At 48.1% G+C, this 26,720-nt stretch overlaps 1 long non-coding RNA gene across 9 annotated transcripts in view; it reads right to left on the reverse strand.

Moving 5' to 3' along the window:
• Nucleotides 1–26,519, reverse strand: part of LOC111527256 — a 58,016-nt gene extending 31,497 nt beyond the window's left edge. For 7 of the 9 annotated variants that reach the window (XR_002726600.1, XR_003306859.1, XR_003306860.1 and 4 more), the window contains exons 1-6: nt 26,385–26,519; nt 14,622–17,138; nt 13,688–13,906; nt 10,291–10,496; nt 7,601–7,744; nt 6,423–6,638 (exon numbers count right to left, since the gene is read on the reverse strand). This is a non-coding gene — a long non-coding RNA (uncharacterized LOC111527256). The remainder of the gene's footprint in view (nt 1–6,422; nt 6,639–7,600; nt 7,745–10,290; nt 10,497–13,687; nt 13,907–14,621; nt 17,139–26,384) is intronic. The other 2 variants (XR_002726605.1, XR_003306858.1) reach the window with 1 other exon arrangement.
• Nucleotides 26,520–26,720: the final 201 nt, after the last annotated feature.

Raw genomic sequence — 26,720 nt, forward strand, 5'->3', positions numbered from 1 at the left:
AATGTATATAAAGAACTCTCACAACTCAATAATAAGAAAACAAACAGTCTAACTTAAAAAGATGGGGAAAGATTTGAGAAGACACTCCATTGAGGAGAGCTATGGATGGTCAGAGGCTCCACATCACTAAGCAAGAGGGATATGCAAATGAGCCCTCCCCTCACACTAAAATGATTAAAATTAAGAGTATTGACAACAAGCTGGGGGCAGTGGCTCATGCCTGTAATCGCAACACTTTGGGAGACTGAGGCAGGATGATTGCTTGAGCACAGAAGTTCAAGACCAGCCTAGGAAACATAGCAAGACTTCATCTCTAACAAAATTTTTAAAAATTAAAAAAATTAGCCAGGTATGGTAGTGCATGACTTTAGTCTCAGCTACTCAGGAGGCTGAAGTGGGAGGGTCGCTTAAGCCTAAGAGGTTGAGGCTGCAGTGAGCTATATATATATAAAATTTAAACTGACGAATACTGACAATGACACGTGATGGTGAGGTATGAAGCGACTGGAACTTTCATACTTGGCTTGTGGGAATGTAAGTAGTACCACATTTTGAAGAAGAGCTTGGCAGTTTCTAATAAAGTTTAGTATATGTAATTGTCCAATGGGTTCTTCCTGCCCATTAGACAGACAAAATCAATTTGCTGAGACCATGCCATTGCAGTAAATAAAGAGTTTAATTAACGCAAGGCCAGCCATGCAGGATAACTCAAGTTATCACTCAATCAGTCTCCTAGAAGGGTCAGAGGTTATGGATTTTTAAGCACTGTTTGGTGGGCCAGGGTCTAGGGAATGGGTGCTGCTGCCTGGCTGGGGATATAGTCATACGGGTGTGGAAAACAGTTATTGTGTGCTGAGTCCAACACTTTGGAGTTGGGGGCCTGGGACCAATTGAGTCACAAGCCTCAAGTCTAGGTAGCATCACCTAGTCATCAGAAATGCAGAAGTTTGGGGGGAAAAAAAGTCTCAAAAGGCCAATCTTGGGTTCTACAAAAAGAATGCCATCTACAGGAGAAACTGGAGAAGTTGCCATCTTGTAATTTCTGGAACCTAATGGCTAGTATTGGTTAACTAGACCTGCATCTTAGCAGAATTCAGTCCCTCTCAAAATCCTAAGTTTGTGGCCTTTCATTAGTTTTACCAAGGTGTCTTAAGTTTTGGGGAAGAACTATTATCATCTTTGCTTTAAGGTTAAACTGTAAACTAAATTTCTCCCAAAGTTACCTTGGCCTATGCCAAGGAATGACCAAAGAGAGCTTGGAGTTAGAAGCAAGATGGAGTCGACTCTGTCAGATTTCTCTCACTGTCATAATTTTGCAAAGGCAGTTTCACATGTATTTACCATACAACCCCATAGTCAGACTCATAGGTTGTAACCCAAGAGAAACCATCAAATTGTGCACCTAAAAAGGGTGAGTTTTAATCTGTGCAAATTACACTTCAATAAACTTTAAAAGTAAACAGTCAAATGATAATCACTAATAATCATTATTTTCTTGGTTTGTTCTTTAGATTTAAAATGGTTAACAATTTTAATGGAAGCAGAAATTTCTGCTCATGTTATTAATCAAATTCAGCAAAGTATTTCCTCCGAGAAAACAAAAGAACTTTTGTCTGAGGAATGCAAGTCCTTTTAAATTGTCAGATCCAGAGAGAGATTAAATGAGACAGCAGTCACATCCTACCCACTTTGAGCTATGTGAACATCTCCTGAAACTGCTTCCTAATGACACAAGTGGCTGTAAATTAACTGAATAATGCCACGCTAGACACCATTACCCACACCCTAACAATGTACGGCCCATTACTAATCAATGTTATTTCTGTAAACCAGTGAGAATCCCTGACAAACAACTTTGTATCAGCCCCAGAATCCCTGACAAACAACTTTGTATCAGCCCCTTCCCTGTCCCCTGCTACTTTTTTTTTTTTTTTTTGCCTTTAAAAACCTGCTTGTAACAGATGGAGCTCAGAGCCATGGTTACTTGAGTCTGAGTCTTTCAGGCAGCTCTCCTCACCTTGACTCAAGTAAATTCTTTAAATTATATTTTGTGTTTCAGTCTCCTCCTTTTAGCTTGACATAAGAACCAAAATTTGCTCTTACCAAAAAAAAAAAAAAAAAAAAAAAAAAGGAAAAGAAACCTCAAAAGTCATTCTCTATTTCACTGTTTTAAATTTTAATCAGAAATTAAAACTGAATGGTCATATAGAATGACAGAATTAATAACTCAAGTTCTCTTCATTGCCTTTACAGACACTGCAATCATGTTTTATTTAATAGAATTGAAACCACCTCTGCAGAGATCATGACAGTAACAGAAATCTAGCATGGCCAACTCCATCTTGCTTCTAGCCTGACAGGCTGGCTGTCTTCACTCATTCCTGGGTATGGGCCAAGATAACCATGAGAGGAATTTGGCTTATGGTTTAACTTGGAGGCAAGGATAAAAGTCCCTCCCCAAAACTAACTCCATCCTGGCTCAGGGACTGAAACTAATAAAAGGCAGTGAGATGAGCATTACAGGAGAGGCCTGAATTCTGCTGAGATGTCAGCATAGTTCCTATAATCCCTTACTGCTCAGGAGTCATGTGGCCAGAGGTCACAAGATTTGTGATTTCCCCAATTGCTCCTATAGGTAACATTACTATTGTAAAGCCTAAGGTTGGCCTTTTGAGATGTTTTTTCAGATATTTTCATTCTGGTCACTGATTGATCCCATCTGAACCCATGACTCAACTTGTCCTGTGGCCCCACCCAGAGGCAGACTCAGTGCATGAGGACCATTTTCCACATCCCTATTACTTAATCCCCAGCTAGTCAGCAGTACTCATTCCCTAGTCCCCTACCTACCAAGTTATCCATAAAAACCCTAGCCTCTGAGTTCTCAGGGAGTCTGATCGGAGTGATGACTCCACTCCTCCCTCTCAGAGGCCTTGCATCAATTAAACTCTTTCTCTACTGCAATACCATGGCCTCAGTGAATTGTCTTTGTCTGTGCAGTGGCCAGGAAGAACCCATTGAGTGATTACAGAACTAACAGTGTAAACACAGGAATGTGGAGGACCATGGGGTTTGAAGCCATCAACTGCAAAGACACACCAGAGTCAAGCTCAGATAATCCTGCATTGCTGTGAGTGGACCCTCAAAACAAAATCAGATGGCTAAATCTAGGTGTGTCACGGGCTGCCTCTGTAGGTGAGAGTTCTCCAATTAATTGTTCTGTAGAAAATACTTTTTTAAAGGATAAATAATAAATGTCTGCTAATTTGAAGCTTATATGTAATATACAAACTGACAACCAAAATGAGTGATTGTGGCATAAGTCTCAAATCATCAAGGCTTTTGAGCCAGCTGGAGGATGTGCCCAGGAGAAAGTCAAGTCACAGAGGCATCTGTGGCTCTTTTATCCAAATAAGTTTTTAGGGGGGTTCTTATATATACATTTTCCTTAAAAAGGAAGGGAACAGCCTGAGAGAAATGATTACATATTTGTGAGATTTGAGTTGACGCCAAGTAAATCTACATTTTACATAAGATAAGGTGAACATTTGAAGAAAAAGGGAATGGAGGAAGCAGAGGTCTTGGGGAGGGGTGAAGGAATGATGAGCTTAATCTCATGCTTTGTCTTTGCTGTGTACCTGGGACAGTCAGCTAGCAGTCTTTTGAAAGGCCTAGTTTCTGTTTACTCTTAGGAAAGAAAATCTAATGGCTGTTCACAACGGAGGGGTCAGTGAGGTTATAGCTGATCTCCCATCTCATCATGGCCGTGAATTCAGCTTCCAAGGTTCCCCCGGGGTTCCATTGGCCAAGAGGGGATCCATTCAGTCAGTTGAGGGAGCTTGGAATTTCTTTATTGCTCAATACAATAAAGGAATTTTTTCAGGAAGCAATATTTTATTACTGACACTGTTTAGTATTGCCAGTGCATAGTCATAATAACAAGCAGAGAGATGTCAGACAGTTTTATTATTGTTGTAAAATTCTCTATAGGCAAGACCTTCGCTGCCTGCACTTGAGATCCCTCCTTGGGGCACCTGTGTCAGTTTCACTGTGACCTACAGCATGGGCACTGACTTTCCCCCTGCCAAAACCTCAGCCCCCAGCTTGTTGGATGCTCCCTGCTTCTGCCAAGAACCCTCCCCTCTTTCTAGCACTGATGCCCCCATCTCTCTTTGCACCACTTGTTGGGTGAATGTAGCAAGACCAAGTCACAGAGCCCTCAACATCCTTCTGTGGTAACCTGTCAATGACAGGTACAATGCAGACATGTCTGTTGGTTACTCCAGTAACAGATCTCTCTGATGAAAGGATTTTAGAAGCCAACAGAGCTCCAGTGGGTGGTCTGCCTATGTGGGGGTTCCTCACAGTTTTTCAGTGCCACAAGCACCCATATGTGCATCCACTCTGTAAAACTGATGTGGCAGCTTTCACTTATTAGCTAGGAAGGCACAAGACAGGGAGTCAGAAAGCTGGCCTGGTCACTGTGCCCCTTGAATAAGACACGGATCCTTTGGACAAATCACATCCCATCTCTGGGTCTCAGTTTCCTCATCTGTAAAATCAGGGGAGCAGACCGGGAGGTCTTTAAGACACTTCCATGCCCCAGGGTTAAATGTCTTGCCATATCTGTTACTCTGAGTCACCTAAGGCAAAACCACTGAGTGAAAATAGGGGAAACTGCCCTGTAGCTAACTTACCTGCTCATTATCTCAAATGATTGTTTTTACTCAACTGACTGAAGGGCTTGCTGCCTGGTGTTTTTAAATCATGACAATTTTAGAAATAATGAAATCACCTTTGCAAAATTTTGACAGTGAGAGAAATCTGACATAGTTGACACCATCTTGCTTCTAACTCCAAGCTGTCCTTGGTCATTCCTTGGCATAGGCCAAGCTAAGTTTGGAAGGAATTTAGTTTATAGTTTAACCTTAAAACAAGGATGATAATCGTCCTTCCCAAAACTAAACCACCTTTGTAAAAGTAATGAAAGGCCACAGTTAGGGTTATAAGGGGGATTAAGATATAGGTGTAGTTAACTAATACCAGTCATTGTTCTAGAGGTCACAAGATTCGCAACTTAACCAATTGCTGCTGCAGATGACATCACTACTGTAGAACTTAAGATTGGTCTTTTGAGATAATTTTCAGATTTTTGCATTCTGGCAAATGACTGATCCCACCCAGAGGTGAACTCATGGCTCATGACCCAATCAGTCCTGTGGTCCCCATCCAGAGGCAGATTCCATGAAGGAGGACCATTTTCCACACCCCTGTGATTGCATCCCAGCCAATCAGCAGCACCCATTCCCTAGCCCTCTGCCCCCCAGACTATTCTTGAAAACCCCTGACTCTGAGCCTTCAGAGAGACCTGAGTAAAACCTTCACCTTCCATATGGCTGGCCTGGCGTTCATTAAGCTCTTCTTTTCTTCAATACCCTGGTCTCAGTGAGCTGATCTGGTTTGTGCTGTGGCAGGAAGCACCTGTCGGGTGATTACAGTAATATATGAAAGAGGAGAGCCCAGCCTCTGAAGGAGGAGATGCTTGAGATTGTTATGCCAATGGATCAAAAATTAAGGAGAATGAGCTCCAGAACAGCCCTGAAGCACCATCCCTGGGCTCTCTGAGCCACCTACTCTATATCCGCTCCCTTTCCACACCTGGTCTTTAAACACCTGCAGGGCAAGTGCCACCCTCCGTGGCCTCCTGAGTTCTGTGAAGACCTCTCCAGAGTCCGTCCTTGCCTGCTACCCCGGGGCCAGACGTCCCTAAAGAGCCCACTGCCCAGCGCTCAGGGCTGTGAAGATGGTGACCGAGGAGGGGCCGTCCCACCCTGAGGAGTGGGAGTGAGTGGGTGTCATCTTCAGGCTTGTTGCGGGTAGGGGGCTGCCATTATCACACCCTCACCTTCAGACGGAAGATAAAGGACGCGCCCCCAACACAAGGGGCGAGGGAGGCCCTGCAGCCCTGGGCGCTGAATCCTTCTCCATATTCCGGGCACAGAGCAGGATGAGGTGAAGGATGCTGCAGAGGTGCGGAGGTCCCAGGGAAGAAGGCGGAGGAGCAGACGGGGGCGCCTCTCGCACTTCCTTCTGTCTGGGTGTGGCCTGAACTCCACATCTCACCTGCCCAGCGACTCGGGGCAGAGGATACATGGTTTGTGCCCATTTACAGCTTTTCAACCTGCTAATCCTTCATCGGGAAATATCACTTGTCCACAGAAAGTTGCCTTGCCTCTCGCGAATGTGAAAGACAAGCCACGTCAGCTCTGGCACCATCATGCCACTGCAGGTCCCTGCACTGCTCTCCTCCGGAGCCCTCAGTCAGCTAGGCGCACGCGCGATGCCTGCTCTCCGCACCAGGCGGCGCCACCCTCCAACCCAGCCCCGCGCCCCACATGCAGTTCCTCTAAAGACTGACCTACCCGTTTTTGAAAATCTGATGTTTAAGAAATGTGAAATTAAAGATTTCCAACCAGGTACACAATTGTCCATTCTTTCACAAATAACGAAGAGATGACTTTGCGATTTGGGTTTCCACAGCGCCCCACATAGAGAGAGGGCTTTCCCACCCCTCCACGCTCTTGTCCTGAAGGAAATGGGCGGTGCACGTTCTTCCAACTTCCAAATCTGTCAAATGACTGGAAGAGGGACCAAAATCACGAGTTAGATCGGGTGCATGGAGGCTAGCTGGCAGTGCACCAACCGCAGGACCTCTGCCTGCGCACTTACTAGGGGCTGTTAGGACAAAAGGAAGACCCTGCTACCAGCATCCTGGTGCCCAAGGGGGAGCGCTGGGAGGTCCCGAGATATCGAAAGGCGGGTTCACAGGGGTATAGACTACCTCCAAAGGAAACCCCCCAACGCCTAGTCCCTGCACCCCTGAGGGAAACCGCCCCCAGGCCCTGTTCTAGTCAAAGTTGATCGGCAGCCTATAGGCTGACCCTCGCAGGACCCACCTCGCGGGACCCACCACGTGGGAGGGGCACAGGGCTGGGAGGCAAGGCGCATCTATTGACAGCAAATCAGAGAGGCCCTGGTAGGCTAGCATTGGGCCAAAAATCATCTGATGTGAGGTCCTGCATTTGACCTCAAACATCAATTATCCAGAAATGATACGCAAGAAATTCGAATTGTCAGCAGTTACTGTGGAAATGCAGAATACTTTTAACTCCTCAGAAGCTTCCGTATGAACCAACACTAACTTGGCTATTAGAACTGTTAGTGCATGAACTGGGGTATCTGCAGAAGCTCCAAGGAATTCTGTGGCTGCCGCCAGTCACCTCCCTGCCTCCGCCTCCATCACCCTCACATCACTAGTATCCACTCTGTCTTCATCTTGCAGTGCATACCTGAGCTTCAAACATGTTTCAACTACCTGCAAGGCCTTTCGGCCTAAGCATCTCATAGACACCTAAAAGTGAACATGGCACCCACTGTCCACCTGCCACAATCACGCCATGACCGTTCCTGTCAAGCCAGCAGCCCAATTCCCATGGCTCCAGATGGCCCCAGCACCAGCACAGCTCCCAGCCTAGATGCCTGAGCGTTGTCTCAAATCTGTCCCCGTTCCTCTTCCTCACTCTCTGCCAACTCCACTTACCATATGGCATCCTCTGCTGACCAGTGACTGCCAGCCCTGGCTCTGGCCTCCAGCATCTCCTGTCATCAGCACCCCCTGCCTGGACCATAGCAACAGCTTCCCATTTGGTCTCTTTTCTTCATTTCACTTCCTCTGGTCCATTCACTGAAGAGCAAGCAGAATTACTTTTCAAAATGCAATTCCAATTGTTATCACACCCCTTCTCCACATTCCTCATCTCCTGCAGAGTCAACCCAAATCCTGCAGCAAGGCTTCTGCAGGCCCTCACGACCCAGCGCCTGCACTCTCTCCCAACCTGCCTGCCACTCCCAGTCCATGAATGCTGTACATTTGTCCCTACCACGCTGTCAGTAGGCACTGTCAATAGGCACTACCATTTCAGCCCACCCCAGCCCCTTGGTAAGTCTCCACCCCTCCTAGCAAATGTCAATTATGTGAAGAGCTCCCCACTCCAAAAGCAATCTTCTCCCCTCCGCTTGAATGTTCCCCAGTGATGGCACTCATCACACTATATATGAATTTCTGCTTACATGTCAGTCTCAGACACAAGACTGAGCAACTTGAGGGCAAGACCATGTCTTGTTTCTGTAACCCCAGCAACAGGCTCAGAATCTTCAAATGCTTACTAAAGAAAAGTTAGTTAGCTAGTAGTTAGTTAGTTAATGCCTAAATAAATGGCTGGATGGATGGAGGGAGGTTTGGGTAGACGGAGGTTTCAGTGGAGGGAGCTAGGGGAAGGAGTTTTGGGTGGAAGCAGGTTTGCAGGGAGGAAACTGTGGGTGGGTGGGTGTGTGGATAGATGGATGGATGGATGGATGGGTGGATGGATGGATGGGTGGGTGGGTGGGTGGATGGACGGACGAGTGAGTGGGGTCTACCCTCCATTCCTTTGTATCCTACATTGCCCCCTCCTGCTGCACTAGTTACGTCTCCATCAGGCATCTTCTCCTGGTGGCTTTTATAGCAGCAGGTGCTGTCCTTCCAAAGCCAGCCCAGGGACCACCAGAGTGCAAACATGCATATGGCAGGCATCTCTAATAAGACCCCAAAGGCAGAGGGAGCTTTGAGGCACAGAAGAGTGCCGCCTCTTGAGCTGCTTATGGGAGCTGTGACCCCAGCTGCTGGAAGAAGAAGGGGGCCTTTCCAGATGGGTATGTGAGCAGCAGATGAGTCCCTAAAGGAAGTCCTCAGGACCAGAGGAAAGTCATCGTATCACTGTCCCCAGTTGGAAATTATCCCTTGGAGGAAATGGGATAGAGGGAATGACACCCAGAAGAGGAGAGGCAAAGCAACTTCCCTGAACTTTTCATAGCCTGCAACTGCCAAGCAACCAGTGACACTGGAAGCCATGCTGAATAATGAGCAGGGAGCAGTGACTGTGTGCAGATCTATTATATTGAAAAATGGAAGGGAATTTTATTGACTACTAATTAAAATTTTATCCCTTTTCAGAGCATCTGGCAATACAGCATAAGCACTCATTACATGTACAGGACTCAAAATATATGGACAATCAGTGTATTTTTATCCTTTGAGAAATACTCAAAGGACATAACGCCCAGGTCTTGGGAAGCTTCCAGTGATTGGAAGACATTCTAGTGGTGTTTAAATGCCAACATCCAGAACGCCTTCAAAGGTCTGCACTTTGGTAGGTTGTCATTTTGTGCAGTACTATTTACTTATCTCTCATGACTTAAAAGCAAGAGTTACTTGAATTCTGGTTGAAGCTTTATTACAACAGCTATCAAGAGACATTTTTGTGTTAAGGTCCTTCGTTTTGTTGTCTGTTATCTTGGCAAATCAGAGAGGCAATAATATGCCAGCAGAATAGATCTAAAGGTGAAATATTTTCTAAGGAACCATTATGATATTGTAAGTCAAGTTCCATCTAATTTAATACATGGTTCTGGTTTCTATTGGCCTTGGTTTAATAGTCACTAAAGTGAAGGAAAATGGATAGAAACAACAGACAAAGAGAGAAGAAAGAAATAGCTGCCATTAGGGTACTAACATGTGGCCATTTTACAGACATAGAAACCAAGATTCGGAGACATTTTTAAAGGGTAGCCCAAGGTCACACAGCTATTGAGTTGTAAGGCCAGAATGCAAGCCTGGATTTATCATATCTCCGAAGTGGGTGAGGAGGAGGATTTGCAAGGAGAAAGCAACTGCAAAGCCCCCACAGGGCAGCATGGGCCCTGGGGTCTGGCTGAGGCAGAAGGGGTTGTGGGGGCAAGAAGCTTGTCTAACACTACAACCTGCCAGAGAACAAGGCTAGAGGCTCTGCCGTACAGCAGGGGAAACTGACACAGCTCTGACACTGAAAGGAGATTGAAAGAGAAAGGCCTCCCTGCCGAGAAGACAACACCTCTGTGGTCTGGGGCCGGAAGTCCCATTGCCTCTGTGGTGGAAAAGTACAAACTGAAAATCCAGGTTAAGGTAGGCCTAGATCCGCAGTCTCCAGGCACCTGACAGACACAAACTTACATCCTGCCTGGAGGTATTTTCAACATAAACCACAAAGAATCCCCACAGATAAACTTGAAACACTGGCATCCCAGGTGATGCTGGCACTGCTGGTCAAAGACCACACCAACAGGCACAGCTGACATCACCTCCGAGAGCCTGCTGTGTGCCATACATCATGTGGATTAATTAACAAGTGGGCGTTCACTTAGCTGAGTCCTTACCAGAACTTCAAAGCAGATGATACTCTTCCCACCAGGAGATGCTGCCTTAGAGAAGGCAGTGTGGTTTGCCATAGCAGGACAAACACAGGCCCTGGAGCCAGCGACCCCAGGGGCGTGTACAGGCCACTCAGCAGGCAGAGAGTGCTACATGCCACTCTCTCCACGCTCTCAAGTGGGCATCTGGCATGAAGGTCATCAGCAAATGTCTAGGGAATGAAATTAGCCAAATAATTAATGCAAGAATAACATATAACAGACACATATGTAACACAAGGCTACAGAGACTTGAAACTAAAATGATAAGAAAAACCTATTGTGGCAATGCTAACATCAGACAAGAAGCAGTAATACAGAGAAAGGACATTCTAGAATGACAGAAGGTGACAACCAAACAGAAATGCAATGTTCTAAACTTGTGGCATGAAATAACATGCATCCTAAGCAAAACCTGGCAGAACCAAAAGGAGCAGTAGACAAGTCCACGACCATAGTGGTAGATTCAAACCTCTCTCTATATATAACTGACAGAACAAGAAGGGAAAAATCAGCAGATATCTAGGAGAAACAACGCAATGACCCAACTTCACCTGAATCCCAACAACTGCAGAATATGCATTGCTTCCAAGAGCACTTGGAGCATTCGCAACACTCAACAAAGTTCAAAGGACCAAAGTCATACAGAGGACATACACCATGGAACTAAGCTAGAAATCATTTAAAAATAACTAGAAAATCCCCATATGTTTGGATATTATGCAATACACTTCTAAATAACATGAGTCAATACATCTTTTCAGCCAAATTTCTCTTGTAAGCATTTGTACTAACCTCAACTCTCATGTTTAAGAAATTCCATTTCCCCACATCCCTATCACTGCTTGATATGGTTTGGCTCAGTGGCCCCACCAAAATGTCATCTCAAATTGTAATCCCTGCTTGTTGAGGGAGGGACCTGCTGTTCTGGTGATAGTGAGTAAGTTCTCACAAGATCTGATGGTTTAAAAGTATGGGATTTTCTCTCTCTCTCTCTCGCCACCTTGTGAAGAAAGTGCCTGCTTCCCCTTTGCCTTCCACCATGACTGTAAGTTTTCTGAGGCTTCCCCAGCCATGCAGAACTGTGAGTCAATTAAACCTCTTTTCTTTATAAATTACCCAGTCTCAGGTATTCCTTATAGCAGTGTGAAAATGGTCTAATACAGGAAATTGGTACCAAAAGGGGGGCACTACTATAAAGATAACCTGAAAATGTGGAAGCAACTTTAGAACTGGGTAATGGGCAGAGGTTGGAATAGTTTGGAGGGCTCAGAAGAAGACAGAATGATGTGGGAACATTTGGAACTTTCTAGAGACTTGTTTGGACCAAACTGTTGATAGTGACAGGGACAATGAGGTACAGGCTGAGGTGGTTGCAGGTGGAGATGAGAAACTTATTGGAAACTGGAGCAAAGGTCACTCTTTCTATGCTTTAGTAAAGAGACTGACAGCATTTTGCCCCTACCCTAGAGATCTGTGGAACTTTGAACTTGAGAGAGAAGATTTAGGGTATATGGCAGAAAACATTTCTAAGCAGCAAAGCATTCAATAAGGGACTGGCTGATTCTGAAAGCATTTAGTCATACACATTCACACAAAGATGGTTTGAAATTGGAACTTATGCTTAAAAGGGAAGCAGAGTATAAAAGTTTAGAAAATTTGCAGCCTGACCATGTGGTAGAAAAAAACAAAACAAAACATTTTTTGGGAAGAAATTCAAGTTGGCTGCAGAAATTCACATAAGTAACAAGGACCTGAATGTTAATAGCCAAGACAATGGGGAAAATGTCTCCAGGGCATTTCAAAGTTCTTCATACCAGCCCCTCCCATCACAGGCCTGGAGGCCTAGAAGGAAAAAATGGTTTGTGGACAGGCCCCAGGCCCTGCTAATCTGTGCAGCCTTGGGACATGGCACCCCAAGTCCCAGCTGCTCCAGCTTTAGCCATGGCTAAAAGAGGCCAAGGTACACATTGGGCCATGGTTTCAAAGGGTGCAAGCCCCAAGCCTTGGAAACTTCCATGTGGTGTTGGACCTGCAGGTGCACAGAAGACAAGAGTTGAGATTTGGAGCCTCCGCCTATGTTTCAGAGGGTATACGGAAATGCCTAGATGTCCAGACAGAAGTCTGCTGCAGGGGTGGAGCCCGCATGGACAACCTCTGCTAGGGCAGTATGGAAGGGAAATGTGGGGTTGGAGCCCCCACAAGAAGTCCCCACTGAAGCACTGCCTAGTGGAGCTGTGAGAAGAGATCTGATGGTTTTATAAGGGGATCCCTCCTTCGTTCACTCACTCTTGGCTGCCACCATGTAAGATGTGCCTTTGTTTCTCCTTCAACTTCTGCCATGATTGTAAGTTTCCTGAGGCCTCCCTAGCCATTTGGAACTGTGAGTCAATTAAACCTCTTTTCTTTATAAATGATCTAGTCTTAAGTACACAGTTCTGGAGACTGGGAAGTCATGGCACTTGCATCTTGTGGGGATCTCCCTGCTACAGTTTCACATAGCAGAGGGCGTTGTGTGGAGATAGTACAAGATTGTGTCAGATCAGGTCTTTCTTCCTCTTCTTATAAAGCCACTGGTCCCATCATGGGGGCCCCACTCAAATGACCTTTTATAACCACAATCACCTCCCAAAGACCCTACCTCCAATAAACATATGGATTTGGGGACTAAGTTTCCAACACCCGAAGTTTGGGGAACATATTCAAACCATAGCAGTCCCATATCCTGAAAGGCTCCTTCTGGCCCAAGTCTCAGGTGTGTGAGCAGAGCCAGCCCTGCAGGAGTGAGAAATTGTTTCCCTGACCCATAATACGGGAAACCCAGGCACGGATGCATGTGTGGTGTCAGGTGAGCTTTACAGGGTCAGATGTAGGAGAGGGTTTTGCTGTGGTGTATGAGGGCATGTGACATCTCCACAGTGGGACAACCAGATATAGAGTCACAGATGTTCATGTCCCTGGCCCAGCTCCTGCCCTCAGGAAACACAGAGTGGGAAGGGAGGCAGAAATCACACAGGAAAGGTGATAACAACGTAGAAGACAGGTGTCCTTAAAGTGTAGGCCCAGAGAAGGGTCTAGGGTCATCCACAGGAGAGTTCCTCCCTCTGAAAGAATCAAGGGCATCTGGTAGGGAAGCTGAGCCTCAAAAGGCATTGGTCGGGAACATGGGGATAGAAGGGAGCAGAAGGCATGGATGGAGGGAGCATGTGTGCATAGATGTACAGGTGGGCACACATTAGCATATGTGCTGGTTATCTCCCGCTACAAAATAGATTACCCCAAGCCTATTGGCTTAGCACTTCAAGCATGTACTATCTCACACAGCATCTGAGGGTGTGGCTTAGTTGGGTGTTGAGTTTCTGACCTGGGGTCTCTCACAGGTTGGTGGTCAAGGTGCAGCTGCGACTGTGGTCATGGAAGGCTTGACTGAACAGGAGACCCCACATCCATGGCGACTCACTCACAGAGCTGTAGACAGATAATCTCAGCGCCTTGCCTCTTGGACCTCTCTGTACAGTGGTGGATCAGATGGGAATTGATCAGCACATGCTGCAAGGAAGCCTCCTGACATGGGAAGGAATGGCTGGAAAGGGAGACAGGGAGTTGTCGTCACTCCCACTCCGGGCCAGAAGTGGTGTCAGCTCCCACCAGCCACACCGGGCACTGAGGAGAGTCCTTGAAGAATCTGGCCCCATTTGTGGAAACGTCAGCCCTCAACTAAAGGCCTCTCTTACTTGTTCCACTAACAATGCTTAAAAGCCAGACCCAAATGGATCCAACCATTTCCAAATAACTTCATTGCATCCCAGAACAAAGGTAAAAAATATTTTAGAAATACGTAAGTGCCCAGCATCCAATAAGGTAAAATTCACAATCTATGACTGCCAATCAAAAATTACCAAGCACATAAAGAAACAGGAAAATATGACCTATAACAAAAATCAAAAACTACAAAATACTTAGTGATAAATCTGGGGGAAAAAAGTTGGCAATGACCCATTGATTCTCCTCCCAGGTGTCCTGAGGAAACACACAGGGATGTTCTTCAGGTGTTGTGATAGCATTCAAGACAACCCGCATGCCACCATCTGAAGGAGCGAGTAACTGAATGTCAAAGGCACATAAAAAGACTAACAGCCGACTGGGAACAGTGGCTCATGCCTGTAATCCCAGCACTTTGGGAGGCTGAGGCAGGTGGATTGCCCGTGCTCAGGAGTTTGAGACCACCCAGGGCAACATGGTGAAACCCCATCTCTACTAAAACTACAAATAGATTAACCAGATGTGGTGGCGCACACCTGTAGTCCAGCTACTTGGGAGGCTGAGGCAGGAGATCACTTGAGCCCTGGAGGTAAAGGTTGCAGTAAGCCAAGAATGTGCCACTGCACTCCAGCTTGGGCTACAGGAGAAAAAAAAAAGACTAACAGCTACACAAAGCAATGCCAGAGGCCCAGGAAGGACCATGGTTAATCTGAAGAGCATCAGGCTCAGAGCAGAGGTAAGAAATAGGAGATGGGTAGTACACTTGCATTCATTGAAAACACACAGACAGATCCTCACATCTCACAGAGTTTCAGAGTGGAAATGTGTGGGGTGGGCTGGGGATGGTGACATGGGAGGAGTGGAGCTGGGGGCAGACAGACTCCATGGAGCAACGACACAGAGGCACCGTCAGCTCTGCAATGCCCAGCAGGCTCCACACCCCCAGGGCCCCTCTCCATATGCACAAGGTCACTGCTGATCCATCTTGAGGGTCCTCTGACCCGCAAGGGATGAGAAGATGGCAAGAGATACTGACAGGTGAGTTTATAAATGTGTTTTGGTCTGAACAATGAGAACACTAGGACACAGGAAGGGGAACATCACAGGAAGGGCCTGGTGTGGGGTGAGGGAAGTGGAGAGGGATAGCATTAGGAGATATACCTAATGTAAATGACGAGTTGATGGGTGCTGCACACCAACATGGCACATGTATACATATGTAACAAACCGGCATGTTGTGCACATCTACCCTAGAACTTAAAGTATAATAAAATAAATAAATAAATAAACAAATAAATGTGTTTTGGTCACAATACCTAAATTTTAAATAATGCAGAATTATTGACACATAACGGACATCGGACTCTCTGTGCCTCCCAGGAGGAGACGAAGGTCAGTCTTTATCAGCTCTGTCCTGTGCATGCGCACACCACACCTGCCTGCAGCAAAAGCATCTAGAAGAGGTTGAGGCTCTCCATCTCCCACATTTCTTCATGCCACAAGCATTGCCGGGCACTTCCTGTGTGCACGGCACCCCTTCCAGATCCATCCCTGGCCTCCCAACGCCTTCGGTCTGACTACAGAGAATGGCTCAGGGTCTGGTGAGGGCTATAAGGGATCCACCATGGAAGCCCCAGGGGAAGGCTCCCCTCTCGCGCACTCCTCCATGTAGCTAGCTTGAGTCCACTTGTGTCAGACGCTGAGCTTGACGCCCACTCGGTGAGGAACAAGATAACCCAGACATGCTTTATGTCTGGCAGCCTGTGAAGGATGCTTTGGACAACGCTGTAGATTGAGCCACAGTCTGCAAAAACCAGTCAGCTGAGCTCCAAGATGTCCCTTGGGCCATGGGCAGATTAGCACTGCCTGGGAGTACCTGCCCCAGACCCCTTGGGCACAGAGATACCACCCAACTCAGGCCACTTCTGCTGATACCCTATTTGCCAACCTGCCCATGCCAGTGTCACTCATGGAGTCTCTCCCTGTGGCATCAAGTCCTCCCAGTGCCAGAGCCAGGTCTGTCCAGAGCAGGAGGTGGATCAGCTACCTCTGCCCACCAGGCAGGAGCCAGAGGATAGACTTGGAGTGGGAGTTTCAGCTACCCCAAAACTCAGCCACTTAAATGAATGGTCACTTTACTTGCCAGGATTCTGCAAGCAGGGCTGGGCTCTGCTGGGGGACATCTCCTGCTGGCCTGGCCAGCAGTCAGGCACATGCTACATGGAGCCGAAGGGTCAGTGGGGCCAGGCTCAGCTGGGAGGCTGGGACAGCTGTACCTCACTCTCTCCACAAGTCTCGGGGTTCAGTGCACTATGCGGCAGCTCAGGCTTCCCCAGTGCAAAAGCAGAAGCTTAGGCCTGGAACTAGCACACTTCCCTGTCACTCCCACCTGCTTCATTGGTTACAGTGAGTCACAGGACAGAGCACCCCGAAGCAGAGATACCAGGAGGCTTGCTTGCTAGTGACCCCAAAGTGACCGACTCCAGCAGAACATGCCCCTAAACTTGGAGCATCCCTGCTCCCTCCTACCTGCCCCTGCTCCCCCCCTGTGGCTGCATCCTGGTCCCCCAGCAGAATCCCATTCCCCTTTGGGCAGAACCTCTGCCCTAAACTTCAGGCCACTCCCTAATGGTCCACCAGGTCTTGCCAATCCTCTCCTCCCAGGGGATGGTGGCTGTGGCCAGACTGAGTCTCAGAGCGGCTTGGTTCCTACCGGCCTGAAAATGCCTGAGTCTCACTGCTGCTAAACCCCTGTTCCCCGCCGTGCCCACACACCCTGCCCCCCACACACGCAGAGGAGGAAGTGCTGATGGGGTTGGCCAGGGTCAGGCATTCAGGAGGTCCATGTTACTAGTGGACAGGGCTCCCATGCCCTCAAACTCACCATCCTCTCATGACTCTAAGGTTCCACTTTTGCTTCTCGGTCATCGCGTCTTCTTCCCGCCCACCCACCAAGCTGAGCAAACCTGTCCTGAGATTCACGTTGGGTTTGAGGTAGATGCCTGCTTGGGCCTCCAGTGTCAGCTACGTTTCCAACTCATCCTTCAGTGGCCCTGCGTGACAAAACAGTGGGGGTGTCTGCAACCCTTTGTTACCACCATACCCTGAAGAACCTCTCCTGAAGAAAGGCGCTTGACATTTAATACTCAGAGTTCACAGAAAGGACGTATCTCTCAGCTGATTTTTTAAATGCAATTATGCACTGCATGACGACCTGTTGGTCAACAACAGACCACATATAGGATGGTGGTCCCATAGATTATAATATGGTATTTCTACTGTACCTTTTCTATGTTCAGATATGTCTAGATACACAAATACTGACCATTATGTTATAGTTACCCACAGGAGTCAGTACAGGGACATGCTGTACAGATTTGCAGCGTGGGAGCAATAGGTCATACCATACAGCCTAGGTGTGAGGTAGGCTCTGCCATCCAGGTTTGTGTAAGTACACTTCAATGTTCATACAATAACAAAATCACCTAAGGACACATTTCTCAGAACATATCTGTCATTGAGTGATTTATGTCTGTACTTTTTTTCTGAAACAATTTTTATTAAGACATAATTCACATACTGTGGAATTCACCCTTTCAAAGTATAAAATTCAGTGGGTCTTAGTATATTTACAAGGTTGTACAACCATCTAATTCTAGAACATTTTCATCAAAGAAATCCCATCCTCATTAGCAGTCACTCCTCCGTCTCCGGCCCTGGTGACCAGCAATCCACTGTCTGTATCTATGGATTTGCATATCAGAGGAATTCCACAATAAGTAAACCTTTTGCATCAGGCTTACTTATCTTAGCATCAAGAATTATTCATGCTGGTGTATAAGTCAGTACTTTGTTCCATTTTATGGCTGGGTATTTCCTCCTATGGCTATTCCACATGCTGTTGATCCATTCACCAGATGAACACCTGAGTCGGAGCTGTCCCCACCTCTTGGTTACTATGAACAATGCTGCTATGAACGTTCATGTACAAGGTTTTGTGTGAATGCACATTTTCCATTCTCTTAGATGTATACGTAGGAGTGGACTTGCTGGATGGGCTTAACTTCTTGGGGAACCGCCAAACTCTTTTCCAAAGTGGCTGCACCACTCTCATTCCCAGCAGCAGTGTCCAAGGGATTGTCCTACATCCTCAGCAACGCTTGCTACCGTCCATCTTTCATATCATAGCTCTCCTAGCAGGCCTCACGGAATTACAGGGAACATTTTATTTTTACATCCCAAAAATTCAGTACACAAGTTTTAACAAAATTATGGGCAAAAAAAGTCTCAAGCCACTTTCCAAGTACAATTAGTAGAATATGTGAACCACATGTGATGTTTACGACATGACTTCTCTACCCCGCAAGCTGTTCTCCAACGTGGCCCTGACACTACTCCACTGAGAGGGCCTTCCTCCCTGGATCTACCGACCAATGGACAGAGGTGACATGATGTGACTTTGAGACACATCCTAAGGCGAGGCAGCTCCACCTGTTCTCTGCAGCCCTCACTTCTGGAGCCCTGGCCATGTCAGAAGTCCCACTGTGATGAGCTGCCACACACAGAGCTCCCGAGAGGGTGCTGGGGGATGATGTGGCCCCCTGCTACCAGACTTGGGCTCTCCCAGCTGAGGCCCCAACACTGTGGAGCAAAGTCCAGCCAGCCCCTGTGCCCTCCTCAGCCCAGACTCACAGAAGCTGTGAGCACAACAAAATGGCTATCCTGGGCCCCTCGGTGTGGAGTCCGCCTTCACACAGTAACACCACTGCAGCCGCAGTGGTGATTGCCCTGCACAGGGCTGCTCCAAGGGCGGAGCAGTCACCCCTTGTGGCCCTTGCACAGCTGTGCTGAAGTCACGTGCTGGTGACCATGCCGGGACGTGCCAAACATGGGACATCACAGCCCCACAGATTCTCCCTCACCAGGAGGCACGATCTCACATTTCAGTTACGTTTGGGGGACTTGTTCGGGGATCTTAATTACAAATAAACACTTTATCGTGTTTTAGTTACATTTTGGGGACTTGCATGGAGGGTTTGGGGCAACAAGCAATGCATTATCATTTTTCCCATTTAAAGTAATGGGAGCAGGCTCCCAGTTTGTGCTGTCAGACGGGAAGTCTCATTTTAGCAGCAAATTGTCAGCATCGAGCAAGTCATGCCTGGACTGGCCTCTGCCCAACCTGTGTGGGTGACACCCTCAGGACCCCATATGGAGGCGCACTGTCGGCATCGAGCTGTCCTCAGCCCAGGATCTTATGGCCTCTGACCCCATCAGACAACATCAAAAATCCCCTCGAGGCACCACCCTTCTGCTGGAGGGAGGCCCCGCTCCTGCCCCAGGCACAGGGTGCTTCGAGAATCTGCCTGCTAAGCCTGAACATTCCACAGCCATGGGCATGCCCCAGGCCAGTTCCTCCTGCTCCCACCCTCCTCCCTACCCCTCCTGAAGTCCGGGCTCCCCAGCTGCCCCTCATGACCCAAGTGTCCATGAGGAGATGCCAGAGGGAAGGGAGCTTGGCCGGATGTGCAGCAAGGGTGGGAAAACCAGAGGGTGTCAATGGCTCCTAACTCCCATTCATTGCCTTTCCTTGCCAAGCCCTCCTTCCAGAGGCTCCTGCTGTGAACAGAAGGAGAAGAAGCGGGGTACAGGAGAGGAGCCGGGAGGGGGGATGGGGAAGGCACAGCGAGGCTCTGAGATATTTCTCAGGGGAGCAAGTGCAGCCCTAAGCAAGGCAGGTCATTCTGGGCTGGGGTTTTATCTGCTGCACTGGAATCAATGAGATAAATGGGAGGCCTTTCACCAGGAGCCCTTGGCACATAGCAGCTACAGGGTTCCTCTCATGATGCAGCAGGGGAGCAGAGTGGGGCTCTCCATCAGCCCCTGCAACTAAGGGCTCTCTTAGATACTTAGAGAAGAGAGAGCAGAACCAAGCCGAGTCCCACGTAAGTCCACCCCACCCTGAAACACACACACATACTCCCACAGTGGCCCTGGAAATCACCGACACATTCGTCACCCAGTCACTCACCTATAGCCCTCGTTCCTCCAGCAGGACACAGCAGTCGGGCATTAAGGCCATGTGAGGTCAGGAGAGGCAGCTCGTGTTGCAAGGAAAGGGAGGTGGCCCCTCATTAGGCACGGGCAGTCTGGGGCCAGGACACTTGGTGGGAAGCAAAGCTGGGATATCTCTCCCTGACGTGCCCAGGCGGCAGTGGGGCTAGGGCCCTTGGGCCTGCAGGGCCCAGGGCCTGCTCCCTATGGTCTGGAAACAGAATTGCTTTTTCCCCATAGTGACTACCAGCAGCATCCCTAAGGGAAGGGGGAGGGTGGCAATCAGCTCCCACCATGGGGACCTGGAAGAGCAGAGGCTTCTGCTGCCGCTTGGCTGCCCTCCAGCTTGGCCTGTGCACCCTGTGAGGAGGGATGGGGGGTCCTGACTCCATTTCCTCTCCTACTTCTCACTCTTTAGAGCTAGGGAGCAACTGGTTGGGGGCCAGGGCACTCAGCCTCTAAGGTCAGGCTGCCCAGGCAGTGCGGGTGCCCAGGGCCTGAGACTGCTGGGAGGTGGCAGGGGGGTGGTGTATGGGGACAAGGCTCAGCAGAGCCGGTGTTCAGCACACACAGGCTTCCTCCCTCAAAGTGGGGTAAGACAGCAGCTTCTGAGGGAGGCCAAGCACCCTGGTTCCCGTGCTGGGGACTGTGTGTAAAACCATCCAGGGTGGAGGCGCTGCTGCATCTGTGCAACGCCTGTGCAACACCAGGACAGTGCCTGTGGGCGAGGGCTGTGCCCAGGGCGTGGAACCGCTGTCCTCGCTGGCCCCACTGACTGGCACACAACAGATGAAACAAAAACAGTGCTCACTGGAGCGTGCTGGGCGAGTCACCCCTGAGCGAGGCAAAGCAGACACACAGAGATGGTGACCTGATCACTGGGGTTGCAGGGAGAGCCTTGGCCCCCAGACTCAGGGACCAGACAGCTCCACCGGCGGGGCACGTGAACCCCACAGGCTGCGGGGAAGGAGGCCAGCCTCCGTGGAGGTGCTCCTCCTGGGGTCAGGCTGCCGCGTCTTCTCTGCTGTCCTCTGGAGGAAGGCAGCACAGGACGGAACAGCCGAGCAGGAAGGAAGAGTGCAGGGAGACAGGGACTGCTGGGGCCACCGCCATCGCTGGGTGTCCTGATCCTACTTCCTCCTGACACCCCTGGCCCTGTCTGGTCATGGCAGGAAGGCCTGGTCCAAGGGAGCACATCCCCGACCCCAGGGGTACTGAGGCCGCCTCGCCCTCTGCTCAATGACTTCAGTGCACTAGCTCCATCGGAAGGTCTCTGTTGGAGGAGAGGACGCCTGACTGTTCAAGGCTTCAAATGAGAAAGAAAACATTGCTGCAGGAGGCCACCACAGCCAATCATTTCCTTTCCAAAGGAAGCCAAACACACACAAAGCCACGTCCTCCTCCTGCCCACCGTGCCTGGCACCACCCTGGACCCTGCCCTCTCTCCAGGGCCCTGTCTCATGCCGCACCCCGGGTCAGCTCCCACCACTCAAACCTTTACCCTACACCATGCGCCCGCACCCCAGGAGGGATTACGCAAGGGAGAGCAGAGGGTGGAGAACAGTTACGCACCCCCAATTCCTGAGCCAGGGACTGCCCAGACAGGGGTTCACGTGGCCGCTCAGAGACACTGTCCTCACTCCTGCCTAGCATGCCACGGGGAAGAGCGAGACAGCATCGAAGCCTTCACAAGTGGGGGTTCCCGAAAGTTTGCCCAGGCCTTTGAGAAGCATCCTAAGCCTGACTGTGAGAATGCGGCACGAGAACGGTTTCCTTTTGTTCTCAAATAAATGGCTCGGGTGAAAGCTTTCTGTCTGATATCCACCTGTTAGAGTTCCAAACCTCTTGGTTTCTACCTGATAAAATCGGTTTATGCATACGTTTGGGGCCTGGCAACGCGAAAGGAGAATGTCCTGCTATCTGGGCACAAGGACCCCAGAGCACCCTCTAGACTCCCCGCTGCAGCCTACCCCAAAGGCCTCACAGAGAACAAAGCAAGCCTAGGTCTCCAACTCAAGGTCAGTGTGGGGTCTCGTCTACTGCTCTTGCATCTGGTGCCACCCTTGCACCCCCTGCTCTTCCTTCTTCCTGCTCGCCCTGGGCCTCAATACCCTCAACCTCCTAGAAGCCCCCTGGACACAGGTGGAGGCCTCCCATTCAAACGTGGCAGGCCTTCTCCAGCAACCTGTGCTTCAGACGCCTATTTCAGAGAAAGGCCACTGGCATCATTTGTGCTGGAATGTAAATGACTGACTCGCTCCCTGATGCGTGGCTGCTTTCTAAGAAAAGGGCGCTCCAGTCTGTGGCTCAGCATATACTTGTCTCTCTTCCCTCCCAGGCCAGCAAATGAATTCTAAAGGAAATGAACCTCTTGCCACAAAAAGGACTGGAAGCAGGTGGTCAGCAAGCCAGCACGAGATTACAATCAATTTCTGGAAGGCAGAATCAGATGGAAACGTATTGGTAATGAAACAGGACGGCAGCTGCATCCCAAAATACAGGCAGGTGGGCAAGTCTGCCTGGAAGGACCCAGAGAGGCCTGGGTTCAACCACAGGGAGAGGACATTTGGGAAGCATCGTTGGGAAAGAGCAGCAGGACACACCACGGAAGGTGGACCCACCTCCTGCCCCTTAAGCAGGAAAGTCAAGGAGACCGGCCTGTCCCATCAGGCCCCAACAGACAGCCTGTTGCTTCCTGCTCAGAGCAGCTCCTGGACCTGGGGCAACCAAAAGCAAAGTGAGACCTTCCCAAGTCCAGGCGAGGACTCTGTCTCCCTCACCTGGCTCTCCCTCGCTGTGACTGCTGACCAGCAAAACGGGTTATGCTGGAAAGAGCCCCATCCAGCCAGGGCTCAGAGCTCAGGCCTCCTGCTTCACCCACGCAGGAGGGACCAGCCAGCCTGGCCCAACCTTCAGCTGCCCCATGTCCAGGGTGTGCCTGGGATGTGACCAGAACACAATTGATGTCATGGGGAACAAAGAGCACCCCACACGTAAGGGGTCCCAGCACTGACGGTAGGACGCAAGCAAATACAGTCAATGGACGACAGAGCATCCTGCAGGAACATGAGCTTCCCGCATCCTCAGCTCCTCCTCCTCCATCCCCAAGACACACACACCTGGGGCCTGGAAATCCTGTGAGGAGAAATCTCTTAGGTGGCAATTTCTACACCCCAGCCTGATTCAGAGCTGAATCCATTTAATCCTGATTCCAACTCTATGCAGTAGGGATCATCACCCTCCTTTTACAGAAATGGGAACCAAGGCACACGGCTAAGAAGTGAAGCGGCCAGGACTCGAACCCAGGGGTCTTCCCTGAGAGGGAGCACTCACCCTGCTCAGTACTGCCTGGAAACAGCACACTGTTCATGCTTTAGTTATTTCCTAAATGTGTAGACAGTAAAAGTCGTTGTTTGGGGTTACAGTTCTAAGGGTTTTGAGGACTGTATGCAGTCACACAACCACCACCACAATCAAGATTCATAACGGTCTCATCACCCCAAAACAATCCCTCATGCCGTCGCTCTGTGGTCAGCCTCACCCCCATCCCAGTCCCTGGCTGCTGCTGTTCTGTTCTGTGTCCAAATATCAACAACACATTTGTTTGGTTGTTTTGTTGTTTGTTTTTTGAGACAGGGTCTTGCTCTGTTACCCAGGCTAGAGTGCAGTGGTGTGACCTTGACTCACTGCAGCCTCAACCTCCCAGGCTCAAATGATCCTCCTACCTCAGCCTCCTGAGGAGCTGGGACTACAGGTGCATGCCACTATCCCTGGCTAATTTGTTTTTTTCTATTTTGTATAGAGACTGAATCTCACTTTGTTGCCCAGGCTGCTCTTGAAATCCTGGCCTCAAGTGATCCTCCCAACTCAGCCTCCCAAAGTACTGGGATTACAGGTGTAAGCAACCACACCCCACCAACAACACATTTTTAAAGACAAGTCTGTTGGTGTCCAGGACTTCACCCCTATCCCAAAGCCATGCCCCCTAGAATTCAGGGGCAATGTGAATTAAGACTGAAAACATGTGAGTGACCAAACCTTAGAAACATTTATGACATGTCTCCCACATAACTGGAGTCAAAAGGTACCCGGCCAAGCCTGGCTTGAATAGAGAAGCTTCACAAAGATTCAATAAATCCCAAATCACATGACTTTCTGAGTCTTCTCATTCCTAGTTGTAAAAGTTAACAGTAACCACAACCTGACATGGTAGTCACATGTAAAATAATGAAGTTGTGCCCTACCTCACACCATGTACAAAAAATTAACTCAAAGTAGGTCAAAGACCTAAACATAAGAGGGAAAACTATATAGCTCATAGAGGAAAACAGGAAAAGGTTCATGACATTAGACTCAGCAATGATTTCTTGGATATGACAACAAAAGTGTAAGCAACAAAAGGAAAATGCACAACTTGGACTTCATGAGAATTAAAACTTTTGTGCAACAAAGGATACTATCAACAAAGTAAAAGGGCAACCCATGGAGTGGGAGAAAATATTCGCAAATCACATATCTGGTAGGGGATTAATATCCAGAATATATAAAGAACTCCTAAGACTCAACAACAATAAAACAAACAATCCCATTTTTAAATGGGCAAAGGACTTAATAGACATTTCTTCAAAGAAGACATAAACATGGCCACTAATTGCATGAGGCCAGGTGTGGTGGCTCATGCCTGTAATGCTATCATTGTGGGAAGCCAAGGTGGGCAGATCACTTAAGGCCAGGAGTTTGAGACCAGCGTGGGCAATAGTGAGACCCCCCCCCCATCTCTACTAAAAATTTTTTAAATTTTTTAAATAAGTGCATGAAAAGATGCTTGACATGACAGATCATTATGGAAATGCAAATCAAAACCACAATGAGATACTACCTCACACCATTAGGATATCCAAAATACAGAGAAAGAGAGAGCATAACAAATATTAGTGAGAACATGGGGAAATTGGAAGGCTTGTGCATTGCTGGTGGGAATATAAAAGTGGTGCAGCTGCTGGGAAGAATAGTATGGTGGCTCCTCAAAAACTTAAACACAGAATTACCTTATGGCCCAGCAATTTCATATCTGGGTATGTAGTCAAAATAATGGAAAGCAAGGTTTCGAAGAGATATTTGTATACCTACGTTCATAGCAGCATTATCACAATAGCTAAAAGATGAAAACAACTCAAGTGCCCATTGACAGATGAGTGGATAAACAAAGCATGGTGTGCACACACAATGGAATGTTATTCAGCCATAAAAAGGAATGAAGGTGCAATACATCCTACAACGTGGATAAACCTCAAAAGCATTATGCTAAATGGAATAAGCCAGATATAAAATGATAAATAATGTATGATTACACTTACATGATATACCTAGAATAGGCAAATTCAGAGACACAGAAAGTAGAATAGTGGTTACCAGTGGCTGGAGGGAGGAAATGCGGGCACTTACTGGTTAATGATTACAAAGTTTCTATTTGGAGTGATGAAAGAATTTTGGAAATGAATAGCAGTAACCACAACACTGTGAATGTAATTAATGCCACTGAATTGTCCACTTAAAAATGGTTAAAATGACAAATTTTATGTTATGTATATTTTACCCAATTTTTAAATTAATAATATACTACACCAAAGCCACTGAATTATATACTTTGAGTGAATTGTATAATATATGAACTATATCTCAATAAAACTTTAAAAAGAGAAAAAAATATTAGTGATAGCCACCACCTGGCATGAGGAACTGGGGAAGGCTTGTGCCCTTGGCCTTTGGTGCTGGGACAGTTAGTATTTTGTGGTTGTTAGCATCTGCCTGTAAGTCACAAGACAGACCAGAAATTCCAATTCTTTTGTGCAAAACACACACACACACACACACACACACACACACACACACACACACACAAAAACGGGTAGTTTCCACCTTTCCTGGCCATAGCCCCATTTACAAGAACTTAGCTGAGCACCAGGCTAGAGACTCGTTTGCACAGCAATGACCTAGGGACCCAGGGACTGCCCTGGACCTGCCTGGAGCTGCAAAGCCCCCACATGGGACATACTAGGGAAGGTTGTGGCTGGTTTCAAGTTCTCTACCCTGCTCCTCACCAGCTCTATTTTATGTTAGATCTCATAAAAATGGTTAGCATTATAATTCAAAGTACACATGCAAACTGTTGACTTCATTATGTTGCTATCAATCTACTAGAGGCATTATATATGATTTATTGATTCTTTAAAGAGGAACAATACCTCATTTCTTTATATGCACATTCTCTTCTGGACATTAGCAGCACTGCATATGCACAGACGTCAAATCAGGTGAGAAATTCAGACTGGAGAGAATAGGCTAGGATCCATTGTGGGCTCTTCATCAGGAGAGTTGCTGGAGGGAAGCAGAAATTGGGGATTACTCTGAAGGCCTGATGCAGTGCTGGACAAGACAGGCTGGCCCAGACCTCACCAACTAGAGTCTGACATGACGAGTTGTCATTACCACGTGCAGGACTCTTGTCCACAGTGGGCCCTGGAGCTACCAGGAGCAATAAGAACCATTAACTGGACTGGTTCTCCATGCCAGACACAGCT

This window comes from Piliocolobus tephrosceles, chromosome 20, assembly GCF_002776525.5.
Source record: "Piliocolobus tephrosceles isolate RC106 chromosome 20, ASM277652v3, whole genome shotgun sequence".
Classification (NCBI taxonomy): domain Eukaryota; kingdom Metazoa; phylum Chordata; class Mammalia; order Primates; family Cercopithecidae; genus Piliocolobus; species Piliocolobus tephrosceles.